Genomic DNA, 16,744 nt, shown 5'->3' with positions numbered 1-16,744 from the left:
GGGGGGCAGGGTAGTCATTGCGCCCACTCCCATGTGCCTGGGCGTAGCCTGTGCTGCGGCACAGAGAACAGCGCCCCATAATTTTAATTGCATGAAACATGATCCTCTTTATATAAAAAAAAAAAAAGCCATGACACATGACCTATTTTCATTATTATTAGGAAAATTTTCACTTACCCCATGAGGTTTGCCTTAAATATATTTTTACTTATGTATTTTGGAAAATTTCACGTATCTCCTCTGAGATTTGCTTTAATTCACAAAAAAGCCCAGCCCGTTAACCAGTGACTAAAAACGTTAAAATTGTATTCTAATTGACCAAAATGCCTTCATCTTCCCCAAATCGTTTAGGTTTGAAAAAACCTGCAACTCATTTAGGGCCAAAATAAAAAAGGAAAAATATTTGGGAAAGTTGAGTTGCAGTTTTTTTCAAGAGTTAATTTCTTAGATCTACTAGATAAGTATGGAAATTACAAGATAAGCAAGTTTCAAATTTGTTTTATATTGATTACTTTCCATTTTGAAAAGATTTACTCAATCCCCAAAGTTAGTTAATACTCATGCCAAGCAAAAATAAAATAAATTAAACTTCCAAAATTGCCCCAAAAATCTGTTTTAAAGTTTTAAACCACGATAGGAAAAATAGGAGGGAAGGGGTGCGCAATTTCCTCCGCTTGTTTTTTATTTTTTATTTTTGTTTCTTTCACTTTTGTTTTGACCAAGTTTCCTTCCACCAACTGTGAATGAGATCGCCTTCACCATAGGGTGGGAGAGGGCATGAATAAGTATTGGGAGGGTATTTTGGAACATACAAAAATCCTAGGAGAGGTTGATGAACCATAGTTTTTTTTTTTTTTTTTTAAATATGTTTCTATTGTTTTCTATTCTGACAACTTTTATTGTTGCTCTAACTTTTGTTTTTTGGCCGAGTTTCCTTCCACCAACTGTGAATGAGATCCCATTCATCGTGGGGTGGGAATAAGTATTGGAAGGGTATTTTGGAACATATGAAAACCAAAGGAAGGGTTGGTGAATCCTAGGATGATGGGTTAACCATCGTCTTTTTAGTTTATTTAATTTATTTAATATGTTTCTATTGTTTTCTATTCCAATAATTAAGATGTACCTCCCTTTGGACTTGATGCTTTAGCTTTGTTTTTATTTTTTTTAGGGGACCACTGAAAAACAAAGCTATAGCATCGAGCCAAAGGGAGGTACATCTTATTGTACGTTGGAATAGAAAACAATAGAAACATATTAAATAAAATAAAATAAAAAAGAGGATGGTTCACCAACCCCTCATAGTATTTTAGTATATTCCAAAATACCCTCCCAATACCTATTCCTGCCCTCTCCCACCCTGCGGTGAATGGGATCTCATTCACGGTTGGTGGAAGGAAATGCGGTCAATATAAAAAAAAACAAACAAACAAACAGACAGGTAGAAAAAACTGCGTGCCCCTTCTCTCCTATTTTCCTATTGTAGTTTAAAATTAAAACAGATTTTTGGGGCAATTTTGAAAGTTTATTTTTATTTTATTCTTACATAGCATGACTATTAACCAACTTTGGGGATTGTGTAATTCTTTCAAAAAATGGAAAATAGTGGATGTAAAACAAATTTGAAACTTTCGTATCACGTAATTTTCGTTTTTATCTAGTAGATCTAAGAAATTGCACCTAAACGTTGGGAAAAATGAGAGCATTTTGGTAAATTAAAATACAATTTTAATGTTTTCAGTCACCAGTACGTTAACAGTCTAGGTTTTTTTTTATTAATTAAAGCAAACCTCAGGGGAGGTACATGAAATTTTCCAAACCTCACAGGTGAACTTATAATTAAGGCAAACTTCAGGGGAGGTCTTATTATTATTATATTATGGAGTGTGTTCAAGGGGATGAGCTATAGAGACACTCTTCTGCGGTCTCGTCTTCACTTATTTGGTGATGCTTGGTGTCTTTGCTTCTATAAATGCCCAGAAATTGAAGGATGGCGTAGCTTGTGAGTTCTGAACGAAGGAGATTATACGAAAACCAAAAGAAAGCTGCTTAGAGATGGTGAAGCTCAAGGGTTCCTACACAGTCACTCCGGCAGAGCCAACTCCAGCCGGCAAGCTCTGGTTATCAGAGTTCGACCAATATATGCCCTTCACCCATACACGAACCGTCTACTTCTACCGCGCCCCCCTAATTGATAACCCTATCATCATCACCACCACCTCTGCAATGGTGGACACCATGAGAGATTCTTTGAGTAAAGTTCTAGTGCAGTTCTACCCATTAGCTGGTAGGCTTCAATGGATCGAAGGAGGCCGGCTCGAGCTCGATTGCAACTCCATGGGTGTTCAGCTCTTTGAAGCAGAGTCCGACATGGAAATCTCCGATTTTGGACACTTCAGTCCAATTCCAAAAATGAGAGAACTCATCCCTCACATCGATTACAGCCAACCCATCAACCAAATCCCTCTCCTTCTACTGCAACTCACCCAATTCAGCTGTGGTGGATGCAGTGTTAGTGTCGCCATATCTCACGCCGTGGTAGATGGCAAGTCGGCACTGCAATTCATAAACACGTGGGCGAAAGTCGCACGTGGAGAGAATCTGGCGGACACACCACTACCATTCCTAGACCGAACTGTATTACGTAGGAGTGAACATCCGACCACCGCACGGTTCAACCACCCCGAGTTCGGTCCACCGCCTTTTTAATCGGTCAGACCGATGATGAAGAGGAGAGGAAGAAGGAAACTACGGTGGTGATGTTGAAGTTGATGAAAGATCAAGTGGAGAAGCTGAAGAAAAATGCTAATGCGACCATGGCTGATGGTCGGCCCTATGCTCGGTATGAATCCATGACTGCACATATTTGGAGGTGTGCATCAAAAGCTCGTCGGCACGAGTGTGAACAGATGACACAGATGCGCATCATCGTTGATAGCCGGAACAGGCTTCGTCCAGTACTACCTAATAATTACTTTGGGAACACTATCTTTGTGACGAATGCGACGAGCCGGGCGGGTGAGTTGATGGGGAATCCATTAGGGTTTGGTGCAAGTAGGATAAGAGAGGCAGTGGAAAAGATGACTGATGAGTACTTGAAGTCTGCCGTTGATTTTTTGAGAGGACAAGAAGATATGAGAGCTATGAGGATTAAATTCCATACGGTCGATTCAGATCTTCTACCGCGGGCTCCCGTCCTGCCGTGCAGCGCAGATACAAGGCAGCATGCATTGACCACCTTTCCCTTGATCAAACGCCTTATCCAAATGGGGGTAAGATGGTCATTGCATGCAGTTCTGTGCCTATGCAGCACAGGCAGGACAAGACAGCTTGCCGTAGAACACCTGTGTTGCGGCCGTGCACAAGGGGTCTTCTGTGGGAACCCTAGCCTGTCTGTTACTAGCTGGCTAGGGCTGCCCATCTATGGTGCGGATTTTGGATGGGGAAAACCCATTTACATGGGACCCCTGTCGTTAGAGTTTGAAGGGAAGTCTTTTATCGTACCAGGACCTGATGAGGATGGATCGTTCATTATTCCATTACGTTTGATTGCTGCACACATGGAGGATTTCAAGAAGTTCTTCTATGATGATATTATCTAAATTAAGTTTTGAATTTTAAAGCAACATATATGTTAGAAGAGTTGAGGTTTTGCTGTTTTTATCAAACAAAAAAAGGTTGGGGTTCTGTTATCTGATCTTGCAAGCTCGGATTCTGATTTAAAAACTTGTTGGGGCTATCTTTATTATCGTTTTTTTCTTTCTTCTTTTGAGGAGGAGTACTACTGTATTGGGCCTTATGGCGTTATGCATGAGAATAAATGTGTTTGTTATGGCGTCATGGATGGGAATAAATGTATTTGAAGGCTCTTGCATTGGAAATGGTTGTGGTCATTATTGCATTCGGAATTGGAATCTAGTTTTCTCGACAAAAATCCTCTGCTAAAACATTTATTGTATGGATAAATTACACATATCTCCCTTAAGGTATGACTTAATTACATTTTTACTCATGAGATTTGGGAAATTTCATGTAACTCCCCTAAGGTTTGACCTAAATAATCAAAACAGCTACTTCCTTAACTGTAGACGTTAAAAATGCTCTCATCCTCTCCAAATCGTATAGGGTTTGAAAATATCTGCAACTCATCTTCCCCAAAACCCATCTTTCATTTCTGAAACATCTACCCTCTCTCAAAACCCATATACCTAAATACCTTTAGATGGAGACTTATAGGCGGCTGCTGCAATCGATTAAGAATAGAGAAGAAGAAGAAGAAGGCAGGGGCTAAGGTTTCAAAACCAGGGATTCTTCTTCTTCCTGGTTCTCTCCCTCTTCTGAGTATTAATGATTCCTCTTAAAATTTACATTTCTTGCCTTCTCTCAAGGTTCGATTTGGTTAAAAAATCAACTGAAAGAAATTGAGAAAAAGAAAAACTTTCCAATTTTATGTTTAATTTACCAAAAAAAGATAGAAACAGAGGACGTCTAACGACTCTCTACCCGAATAGTAAAACGGAACTCAAAAAACAGTAATTTTCTTAAATTTTAACCCATGTCATTGACCTGTTGCGTTTGGCCCCTTTTTCCCCCTTTGGTTATTCTTAGTTTCTTTTTTTATTTTTTTTTCAAATCTTAAATGATTTGTCCTTCAATCGTTTCTACGGTATGCATGTAAAATACACAGTTCAGAGACCAAAAGTCCATTGCCACGTCTCAATCCCTTAAGTTTCTCAACATAATTTCATGTTCGTAACGCTATATTTGATGTTTGAAATTACCGACATCAATTTTGGTTTATTTACAAAATAGATAAGTAATCTAAACTCCATGTTACATGTATTTTCATGTATGATTTGGATGATATATTTCCAACATGGTGCTAAGTTGCACCCTAGAAACCTTGTATCGTTCTCCCTAATTCTTCTTTCTTCAATTTTTTTTTATTAATTTTTTTAAATCACGAATGTTGGACCCACTTTCTTCAGTCTTCTTCTTCCTCTTCATCTTCTTCCTCTTCCAGAACCACACCCTACAAGCATGTTCCTCTTTCCATCCCCCTGCAACCTTGTTATTCCTCCCAATCCACTGCAACCACTCTTGCCCCACCACCTGTTCTCTTATCAAGACGGCTTTGGTTTCACCAATTCTTAACCTGAACTGATTCAGCCCAATCAATACCAAATCAAACCAATCGTTTGACACCCTTAGGTTTTATGGAACTAATAGAAACTGAAACCCAAAGCAAATCGAATTCCGATTGAATGCATCGATCGAAACCAAAACGAAGGCAAACCTAATAAATAATCGATATTGGACTGATAGTAACCCAATAATCGAAAACTTCCTTAATAATTTGGTTCTGGTTAACCAAATAATAGATCGAAAGAAGTGAAATGGGTTGGGTTTGGGTTTGGAATATTTTTTTAGTTTGATGTGTTTGAACCGATCTGATAGGTTTGGTTAGGGGTTTCAGGCGATTCAAACAAGATATCATGAGGTTTTGCAAATATTTTGAAATTTTTTAATACCATTCATTAGATGCTGGTCAGGCCAAGTGGCGCACTGAGAGCTCGTGGAAGTAAGATGTAAGTACAAACTTTGAAAGTAGAGGAACCGAATCCTAGTCAACGTTAACGGTAATATTTTTAACCGTTGCCATATGATAAAATTTTTAACCGTTGCCCTAAATTACTTTCCTTCTATAAATGCTTAGAAATTGAACAATGGCGTGGCTTATGAGGTCTGAACGAAGGAGGAGATTACTCGAAAACCAAAAGGAAGTTGCTTAGAGATGGTGAAGCTCAAGGGTTCCTACACAGTCACTCAAGCGGAGCCAACTCCAGCTGGTAAGCTCTGGTTATCAGAGGTCGACCAATGTAAGCCCTTGACCCATGCACCAACCGTCTACTTCTACAACGCCCCCCTAACTGATAAAGCCATCATTACAACCTTTGCAATGGACACCATGAGAGACTCTCTGAGTAAAGTTCTGGTGCAGTTCTACCCATTAGCCGGTAGGCTTCAATGGATCGAAGAAGGCCGACTCGAGCTCGATTGCAACTCCATGAGAGTTCAGCTCTTTGAAGCAGAGTCTGACTTGGAAATCTCCTATTTTGGAGACTGAAGTCGGAGATTTCAGTCCAACTCCAAAAATGAGAGAACTCCTCCCTCACATCGATTACAGCCAACCCATCAACGAACTCCCTCTCCTTCTACTGCAACTCACCCAACTCAGCTGTGGTGGACGCAGTGTTGGTGTTGCCATATCTCACACCGTGGTAGATGGCCAGTCGGCACTGCAATTCATAAACACGTGGGCGAAGGTCGCACGTGGAGAGAACCTGGTGGACACACCACTACCATTCCTAGACCGAACTGTATTACGTAGAAGCGAATATCCGGCCACCGCACGGTTCAACCAGTCCGAGTTCGGTCCACCGCCTGTTTTAATCGGTCAGACCGATGATAAAGAAGAGAGGAAGAAGGAAACTACGGTGGTGATGTTGAAGTTGACGAAAGATCAAGTGGAGACACTCAAGGAAAAAGCTAATGCGACCGTGACCGTGGCCGGCCGGCCCTATACTCGGTACGAATCTATAGCTGCACATATTTGGAGGTGTGCATCCAAAGCCCGTGGGCACGAGTGTGAACAGCTGACACAGCCGTTGATAGCCGGAACAGGCTTCGTCCACTACTCCCTAATAATTTCTTTGGGAACACTATATATCTTTATGACGAATGCGACGAGCCGGGCGGGTGAGCCGATGGGGAATCCATTAGGGTTTGCTGCAAGTAGGATCAGAGAGGCAGTGGAGAAAATGACTGATCAGTACTTTAAGTCTGCCATTGATTTTTTGAGAGGGCAAGAAGATATGACACTTTTCAGGACTGGGTTCCCTACGATCGGGTGTACACAAGGGGCCTTTCTTGGGAACCCTAAGCTGTCTGTTACTAGATGGCTAGGGTTGCCCATCTATGGTGCGGATTTTGGGTGGGGAAAGCCAATTTATTTAGGACCCGTGTCGTTAGGGTATGATGGGAAGTCTTTTCTAGTACCAGCTGGACCTGATGATGAGGATGGATCGTCCATTATTCCATTACGTTTTATTGCTGCACACATGGAGGGTTTCAAGAAATTCTTGTATGATGAAATCTAAATTTTTGAATTTTAAAGCAGCATATTAGAAAGGTTATCGCTTTTTACTTTCTTCTTTTGTTTGTAAGGGGAGTAGTAAGATCATGGTTATGGCGTTATGCATGCAAATGAATGTGTTTGATACTTTGATCAATTGATGGCTCTGGTTTTCTCGGGATTTTTAGTCTTTCAATTACACTGCTCGTATTTGACGTCAAGTATGTCTAATAGAAGAGGTAGAAATTACTATTTTATCTCTTGCCTGAACACATTGCTCGAGGTGGGATCCACCTCCCTCTGTTGGATGTATTTAACTTCAAGTACGAGCAGTGTAATTGAGAGGATAAAAATTAGTTTTGTCGACCTCTAGAATCTGTCCAACAACCATCTTTACTGTGAATTATTATTTTCTTTTTCTAGAAAACCTTTGGGTTTAGATGTGACTCTTAAACCGTCTAAAATCATTTTGGACGTTGTACCACAGTTTTGTTTTTATGGAAAAAAAGCGTAACTAGTTTTATTTTTGGTAAGCGGAAACCTATTAAGAAACATCTGGGAAACACGTGGATTGTGAAAGAGTGGGTGGTAGCAGTGCTACGGGTATAATTGTTAAACGAAGCATCAGTACCTATAGAACCGAATCAAGAAGTCCTTTTCCCCCGGGACTTCCTTGGGAACCCTAACTTGGCTGTTATTAGCTGGGTAGGACTGCCCATCTATGTTGAGGATTTTGGATTATATTTTGGATTTTGTACAGGAGCGTAAGAGAATAACTCACAACTATTCAGATGGAATATTTTCACAAAATAAATTCCATTTGAACAGTTATGAGTTGTTCACGTACGTGAACATTCCCTACACTCTTACATGGGACCTGTGTCGGTAGGATTTGAAGGGAGGTCTTTTATCGTACCAAGACCTGATCATGAAGATGAATCGTTCATTATTCCAGTACGTTTGATTGCTGCACACATTGAGGATTTCAAGAAGTTCTTCTATGGAGATATCTAAATTTTTGAATTTGAAAGCAGCATATTAGAAAGATTGGGGTTCTGTTATCTGATCTTGCAAGCTTGGATTCTAATTTACAAGCTTGTTAGGCATCTTTATCGCTTTTTTAATTTTTTTCCTTCTTTTGTTTCCAAGGGGAGTAGTAATAAGATCATGGTGGTTATGGTGTTATATGTCCGAATGAAGAATGAATGTGTTTGATGGACCACCTTTATTGTGATTTTTTATTTTCTTTTTCAGGAAAACCTTAATAGGGTTTAGACTTTAGATGCAACTCTTAAACCGTGTAAAATTAGTTAGATGTCGTACCACATTTTTTTTTAGAAGTATCTTCCATGTCACTAGGTCTAGTGAAACAGTTCGTCTCATTATCACTTTTTTACCCTTATTAATAATTTTGTTGATTAAAGAGTGGAGGGATAATTCTTGTAAAATCATCTTTAAAATGTTACTGTATCAAATAAGTCCTCTTTGTTTGACATCGGCACCGACGTATGAAGGGTAAAAAAGTCATAGTGGGATGAACTGTTTCACTAGACTTAGTGATGGATCCGGATCCTCCACTTCCAAAACTTGTACATCCTTCCTACTTTCATGAGCTCCCAGTGGGCGGCCACCTAGCGACAACCATCCAATGGCTGATCTTAAAAAAATTCAAACTTTTTTGAAAATCACATGAGACTTCTTTGAACGACCTTAAATCCCAAACCAAACCCATCGACCGGTTCAAACACATCAAACCAATAAAAAAAAGAATTTTTACAATTACCACCCCAAAAACTTTGATATCTACTATGACTTTCCTAAAAACTTTCAAACAACTATTACCCTCTCCTGTGGCATACTAATAATTAACTGGCCCCACCGTTACATACCCGTAAATTGAAAGGGTTAATCGTGAGAGTGTGCCATTGTCACGAATTTTCTAGGATTAAAATGCCCTTTTAGAATGATAATTGTAAAAAAAAAAACCCACCCCATAAGTGTCCCTTCTCCTTCTTCTTCCTCCTCTGCAACCCCAGCCGCCCCAATGTCTCTCTAACTCTCTTTCCAAGACCTCTTTCTCTATACCCAAAAAACGAAAGAGAGGTTTCTGCTTTTCCCAGCGTCTTTACCTTTTAAAGTGACATCTAACGCGTATAGTTTTTAACACACCCAACGCCCACCATCTCCACCTCTTTCACTCCTACACTCTCTTCTCCCCGGCTTCCATCATTCTCACTTTCCATCCATTCTCTCTTTCTTGCTCTCTCTGCAACTGAAGAAGACAACTACTGAAGAAGAACCCAACCCATTTCACTCCGTTGTTCATCTCTGCTGTTGCTCCTCCGACGGTGACTTCCGTTCCATCTCCGCAATTCCCCAAACAGTTCAAGCCTCAGAAACCCTATCAAGCCATTCATCTTCCTTCTTTCAAATTCCCCCATCTTTGCGTTCGTGCTTGAGGAAGAAGGAGCTGCCAAAGAAGTGAAGAAGAAGCAGCCATGGCTTGAACTATAAATTAAAATTAGAATCTCAGTTTAAATTCTTTGTTCCTTTTTAATTTTTTTCTAGGCAAACTCAGATGAAATAAGTGTTGGGTTTTTGAGAAGATTTGTGATATCAATTACAGATATTTAGAGTTATTAATGGATTTTAATTTCTTTCTCTTTTTTACTTGTGGGCTTCGTTTTCTTTGCAACCACCGTCTTTAATGAGAGATGATGGCTAAATGAGCAGAATGGTGGTAACTTGTAAGAGGAGGGAAATGAATCGGTGCTAAGCTTCAACCCTTTTCAACTTTACAAGGATCATTAACCCCTCCTTGCCTTGGCTTCTCCTTTGAGGCTCTTAAAATTTTGTACAATTTCCCAGCCTTAAATTTACCTGTTTGTTGTCTCCTTTCTGTTGCCGTAACATCAGATGATGGTCATCTCTTCCATGGAGCTATTCTCTCTTTCGCGCTGAGGACAGATGAGGCCACCCCTTTGCCTTTGTCGGAAAAACACTGGTGGTGTGGTCTGCAGCTTTGGGGTTTAGAAACGGAAAGGAGAACGAAAGCACTGTTTTCTTGCTTCTTTGAGTTTCTGCTCTGCAGCTTTGGGGTTTAGAAACCCAACTGAAAGGTGTCAAACCACACACAAGGTTGAGAGAGAGAGCGAGAGCAAAACTTAAGGAAATTTAGAGATAGGGTTTCAATGGTGTTGTTCCGTCAGATTGGTGGAAAAAGAGAGCGAGGGATGGAGAAGGTAGGTGAAAGTGAAATGGGTTGGGTTTGGATTTGGAATTTTTTTTTGGTTTGATGTGTTTGAATCGGTCGGGTGGGTTTGGTTTGGGGTTTAAGATGGTTCAAATAGATCTCATGTGATTTTCAAAAAATTTAGGGCAAATTTCACGTACACCCTTGTAAGTATTCAATATGCCATGGATTTGTCAAACTTTGAAAAAATATCACAGACTGCCCTTATTTAATGGTTATATTTTAATTTAATCCACTCCGTTAGGCTTTTGCAGTTAAGTTGCTATTAGTTTTTTTATAATGGCCAAATTACCCTTAAAAAGAAAAACTTACCATAATACCCTTAAGGGTAAAACCCCCATTTTCCCAAAAAACAAAACACATTCATCGTTTTCACTAGAGGTGTAAATGAATAGCCGAAATCCATTTCCGTATCCGTGTTCGTATCCATTTAGCACTATTCGAATCCTTCCGAAAGCTAAACGGATGCGGATATGGATAAGCTATAGCTATCCGTATTTACATGTAAACGGATAAAATATCCGATCCGTATCCGTGTCCGTATTCGTTTAGCACTATTCGAATCCGTCCGATAGCTAATTGGATGCGGATGCGAACATAGTACTATCTGAGCCGAATCCAATCCATTTACAACCCTAGTTTTCACCCCTTCAATATTTCGTTGGGTTGAAAGAAGGAGACGCAATAACTGTGAAGTTGTACAGGCAATCGACGCCATTGTTGGACCCATTTCCATGCTTTGAAAACGGAAGAAGGAAGAACACGAACACCAGTATGTTTTCCCCCCTTCAATCTTTCCTATTCTTTTAATCTTCCTGAAAAGATTCTAATATCTAGGGTTTTGAATATGTATGAAATCTCAGCCATTCAAGTTTGAGCATCGATGAAATCCATAACACATTCAAGCCAAACCAGTAACCTATTCGTTTCACCTTCTTCTTATCCGTATACAACATTCCTATGAGGTAATTTTTCACCTTCTTTAACTTCTTGATTTTTAGTTGCTTTGCTTTGCAGCCGACACTTAAGAATGGAATCTCTTTCCTGTGGCACAATCTGCAAATCTTAATGACTTCTATAATATAAGAACCAAGGCAGAAGCTTAACTCTTAAATATCGCGTCAAACTAAAGACTAAGTGGAGAGATATAATGAAATTAATTAGACCCCCCCCAAAAAAAAAAAGGGTCCAGAAATAGGGTATTGTGTGAAAGTTTAAGACACTCAAAATAACTCGGGAGTTCAAAGGGACGGTTTGAAGTGGAGAAGAAAATAAAACGAAGGAAAGAGACGAGAGGCCTAAGCAAACAAGCAAAGAATCAAATGTCAACTTGCGGAATTGCGATTTGTGATTACGTTGTTTCCTTTGTTTTTAAGGTTTACGGAGTTTTCTTCCTTTTCAGTTTGACGCAGCTTACTTTCTCATCTACCAAATAGAATAGACACATATCTCTATACATCCAACCAGAAAAAGCATAATCAACTACCTTCAAACCTTTTATCAAATTTCTCCTCTCTCTCTCTCTCTCTCTCTCCAAGGTACAATTCATCAGCAGGTAACCTCTGCAAAAGCTGATCTTTGTCTTTAAGATTTTTCGTTTCTGGGTTTTCTTTGTTTTTTTGTCTACGTGTTTTTTGGAGTAAGTAATGGTTGCCAGAGAAGAAATCGCTGGACTTGATTGTCGACAGAGCTGGAGCTGGTGCAGCTAATGGTTGCCCACAGTGGTTGGGTTCTCCTACGGTCAAAACATGCCTTAACGCGCTCCAACGAGGAGAATATGGAAGATGATGGATTCTTAGTAATTTTTAGGGAAAATTATTAAGTGGGTAAATCAACATTTTAACTTTGGGTGGTAATCTGCTTAACGTCAGGGGGAAGGTTACCATTTTGACCAAGTTTGGGAAGTCCGTGACATATTTAATACTTACAGGGTCCGTAAAATTTACCCAAAAATTTATAATTTTTTCAATACCAGCCTTTGGATGGTTGTCAGGCCATGTGAAGCACTAGAAACTCATGAAAAAAGGATAGAAGTACAAGCTTTGGAAATAGAGGATTCGAATCCCTTAGTGACATGGTAGATAATCCATTATTAATGTACCTTTTATGTTATAATATTTTTGGGGATTTCTGGTTTTGCCCATTTAGTTGGATAGGAACTTTAAGCACTAACATTTTTTTCAAATGGTTGATAAGGAATGAGTGTAACAGCCAATTGGGAAGATTGAATATTAGGGTTTGGAATTTTATTTGGCATTTAAGAATGCTCCCTAAATTCCATTTGTTTATGTGGAAAGTCTTAGTTCGAGTTGTGACTTGTGAGTGGGAAATGGGTAAATTACACAACACCTCCTGAAAATCGAACGATATTCAATTCTTCTTTTTTTTTTTTTGAAAATACTCAACTGTCCCCCTCTAGAGTAACGGTGTTAACTTAAAATAATCCAAAAAAACTGAAAAGACAATTTTAACCTCAACAAAAAAAAGAAGAAAATAAATAATGACAATTGAGGTATCCAACGGTTGTAGAAAATGTAATTTAAATACGCAACCTTGCTGGAAGTGGGACCCACATTCTTCTTCTTTTTACTGCTAGTACGCTCTCTCCACAAACGCAGTGAAGTAGTGAACCATCTCCGCCGCTGCAACCGCTTCACCTCTCCCCTTCAGAAAAGAAAGAAGATTTTCTTGAACTTGAATGTCAGTTAATAATCCTCAATCATGAGAGCCAATGGCTAGAAGCTTGAATGTCAAATTTGAGACAATTCTATGCCCTATCCAGTAAGTTACGAAACTAGGAAGCAAGCTGAGAATATGGGAGAAAACAAGGGTTCCACAGACTACAAATAGTTGCTAATAACTGACCTGGAAAAAGAGATATAAGTAACTGGAAGATTAAAGAGATAACGTAGATCAGGAATCCACCTGCGGCTCCGTTGGAATAGCACCAAGTAACATGGAAAATCCTCATAGAAAAATTGTTCAGAAAACAGAAACTTTTAATTCATAAAATTGTGGGTTTTAGCCATTGGCCTGTACACATAATCCATCCTCAATAATGGAGCTAATCAGCTTTTTGAATGGCCCGTGCAATTTGTTAACAGTAACTTCAAAAGGAAACCAGAAATAAATAAACAAAACGAGAGGAAAAAAAATGTACTCAAGCCCGATTCATACAAAATTCTTTACCTTGTTCTCAAATGGTTTTAATTCAAGCTTGGAGATCGACGGATCTTTAGTAATTCAAGTCTTGAAAGAGCCTCCTCGACCCAATGATCCCACGAATTCATTAAGGAGGAGAGGTTGAGTGGTGAAGGCGAGAATGGGTTTGGAATCGACGATCTGTTTGGGGATCTCTTGAGGGGTGTTGAGAGGGTTTGTGGTGATGATGATGGCGCCGAGGGACATGACGGAGAGACAAATTAATGGGAAGAAGATGGAATTGGGGGAAAGGAGGACAACGTTGCCCTTTCGAACACCCATCTCCGATAGGTAGGAGGCGACGAAATCAATCGCACGCCAGACCTCCGGGAAGGTGAGGTAGCGACGGGTGGAGGCGTCAATGAAAGCGATCTTACCATTGTGGGCAAGGGAGGGGATGAAGGTGGTGACATCAAGGGATTCGTTGCAGGAGAGAGCAATGGGTTTTCGCTTGTTGTAGTAGACAGAATCGGGCTTGCAGAGCCGCTCTTTGGATCCGTATCTGTGTCCGTATCTGTTTAGCACTATCCGAATCCGTCCGATAGCTAATCGGATGTGGATGCGGATATAGCACTATCTGAGTCGAATCCGATCCGTTTACGGTCCTATAAAAAAGTAATTCTACACTGGTCAAGGGTAGTTTAGGGATTTAAATATATTTAACTTGCTGACTTCATAAGTTTAACCGCATAAAATGATAAAACTAATAGTAGGGACTAAATTGTAATATAGGACTCTAATACAAGGGTTTGGGTGAGTATTTTCAAAAAAATTGGGGTGAGTTGAGTATTGTTCAATTTTCAAAAAATCAAAACAATAGTGGATGGAATTCGACTTGAAAGAAGATTAGGATTAGTCTGAAAAGCTGTTATTTGCATTTGCACGTCAAGCCAGAATTTTTTTTTTTTTTTTTTTGTTGGTAGAAGTATGAGGAACTTTTATTAAGAACCATGTGAATTACACATGGATGAAGTTGAACATAAATCCAGGATCCATGGATCAGAATTTGGCCAAATTATTTTGCACGTTACCAACAACGCCTTCTTCGCCAGAGAGTCAGCAATACTATTGACCTCCCTTGGAACATATGAACATGAACAAGCCAGATTCAGTTTGTTTTATCTCTTGTTTGCTAAAAAGATAAACGAAAGAAAATCCAGATCTGGATTAGAAGAATATCCCAACAATAATTGTCTTCCTTTCAATGTCTGCAAATATTTATTTTTAGACAAACCTTTGGTTCCAAGTCAGAATTCGTAATGAAAAATTTTCCTCTTCTTCGGAGTTTGTTGAGATCCAAACTCCGAAGGTTGATATGCAGAGATGGATATGACCCTAACACAAACCTCTTATTTGAGATTTAGTATTATTATAACTTTGATCGTAATTAGCTTTTATTTCTTTTAAGTGTTTCCTGATTATTGTAATCAAGAAGGGGATCGAGAAGGAAAATATTATAAGGGACCTGCTCTGCGGTTTGTCTATTAAATGGCCTAAGAGCAGATCAAACTCTCTCCACAAGAACAAAATTTTCAGCTTTTGGATTTTTTATTTTTTTGAGGTTAAGGACTACAACATAATGAGAGCATCGGATTTTTCTCCTCCCTATTTTGGCGTTTTGGGTTCTCCTACGGGGGAGCAGGGCGGTTGGTGGAGCATGGTGAGAACAGGAGGTTATTTTGGAAAGGACAAAAATGAAGTGCATTTAAACCACGGGAGTGGGGCGGTTGGAGTGAGAGTGAGAGGAGTTGCAAGTGTGACGGTGGTGTTCGTCGGAGAAGAAGGAAGAAAGAAAGAGAAACGAGGGATGGGGAGGAGTGAGAGAGTAGAGAGAATGTTAGGTTAGGTTAAGGTTGGATTGAGTTAAACTCTCATGATCAGTGGATTAAAAAGTGTCACATGTCATGATTTTAACAATCCAGATCGCCTACGGCCTGCCTTCCCGTAGCGGCCAGAGCAGCGGCCTGATGAGACGTGGCGCAATGACCGCCTTACCCCTGCCCGAAGCCTTGCCCGAGCAAGGGTAAGGCGGTCATTGCACCTCACCTCATTAGTGCGCTGCTATGACTGCTACGGGCATGGAGGCCGTAGAGGATCAGAGTCCTGATTTTAAGGGGCTACTTAAAAGAACTATCAAGAAATGGAGAGGAGAAAAATCCGGTTTGAGTGGGAGGCTCCCGTCAAAGATGTAGGAGAAAGGATTTATATCTGCTCCATTTCCCCCTTAGATGGTTGACACATGATATGTTTAAATCCGATGGTCAAAAATAAAGATAATTCAAACCCAACCCTAACCCGATCCTAACCCTAACCCTAAACCTAACCATGGTTTTCAAATCCAACCTTCATCTCTCTCCTCCCTCCAACTTTAACCTTCTCTCTCTCTCTCTCTGAGAGACGGTGCCGGGGAACCCATCGGAGAGGTTAAGAATTCTTAAGAAATCTTCTCCTTGTTCTGTTCTTGGGTTTCTACTTTCTAGTGTCGAGCTCAGTAGTCTCATTAACGATGTTCATTCAAAGTTTCAAGGTTGAGAGCCCTAACATTGAGTACACATACAATGAGATTCAATCTGTGTATAATTATAAGACCACTAAGCTTGTTCACGAGAACAGGAACGGTACCTATACCAATGAATCGTCAAGCCTAAGACTGTTCAATATGATTTCAAAACCGATACTCGTGTTCCTAAGCTAGGGTTAGCTACCGAATTCCCTCACTGTTTCATGTCATTCGTTAATGGAAATCAATTAAATTGTAACACAGTAAGAAAACACATACTTTTGACGTGTAATGACAAAGATTTCAAGGACGAACACTAGTTGTAATGTCAAAGATTTTAAGGAAGAGATAGGAAGGTGAGAGAGAGAGAGAGACTGAGATTGGATAAGCACAGCTTGAAATTTCCAAATGGCAGAAGTCTTTAGTCACTTCCTCTCCATCTCAATGAGCCTCATAGAGATGGTTAAATCTTTGGCTTGCAGAGTAAATCCTTGTGTTTGAGGCTTTGAGCAGTAGCTGCAGAGGCCGAGAGGAATAGCTGAGTTAGCTTAAGCTATATAACAGCTGCAAATGGAGACACCCCATTTCAGATTTTCCATCGTCGTCTCCTAGTATTGGACCACATTGAATGGGACGCAAAGCCATGTGATGGATG

The 16,744-nt window shown here is 39.9% G+C and overlaps 2 pseudogenes; both read left to right on the top strand.

The window, feature by feature from the left end:
* Window positions 1-2,033: 2,033 nt before the first annotated feature.
* LOC122657419 lies at window positions 2,034-3,602 on the top strand (annotated as a pseudogene).
* Window positions 3,603-5,787: 2,185 nt separating this feature from the next.
* LOC122657414 lies at window positions 5,788-7,160 on the top strand (annotated as a pseudogene).
* The last annotated feature ends 9,584 nt before the right edge of the window (window positions 7,161-16,744 follow it).

This window comes from Telopea speciosissima, chromosome 4, assembly GCF_018873765.1.
Source record: "Telopea speciosissima isolate NSW1024214 ecotype Mountain lineage chromosome 4, Tspe_v1, whole genome shotgun sequence".
Lineage (NCBI taxonomy): Eukaryota > Viridiplantae > Streptophyta > Magnoliopsida > Proteales > Proteaceae > Telopea > Telopea speciosissima.
Note: the sequence above shows the minus strand (reverse complement) of the source record. Positions and strands in the feature narration are given on the sequence as shown.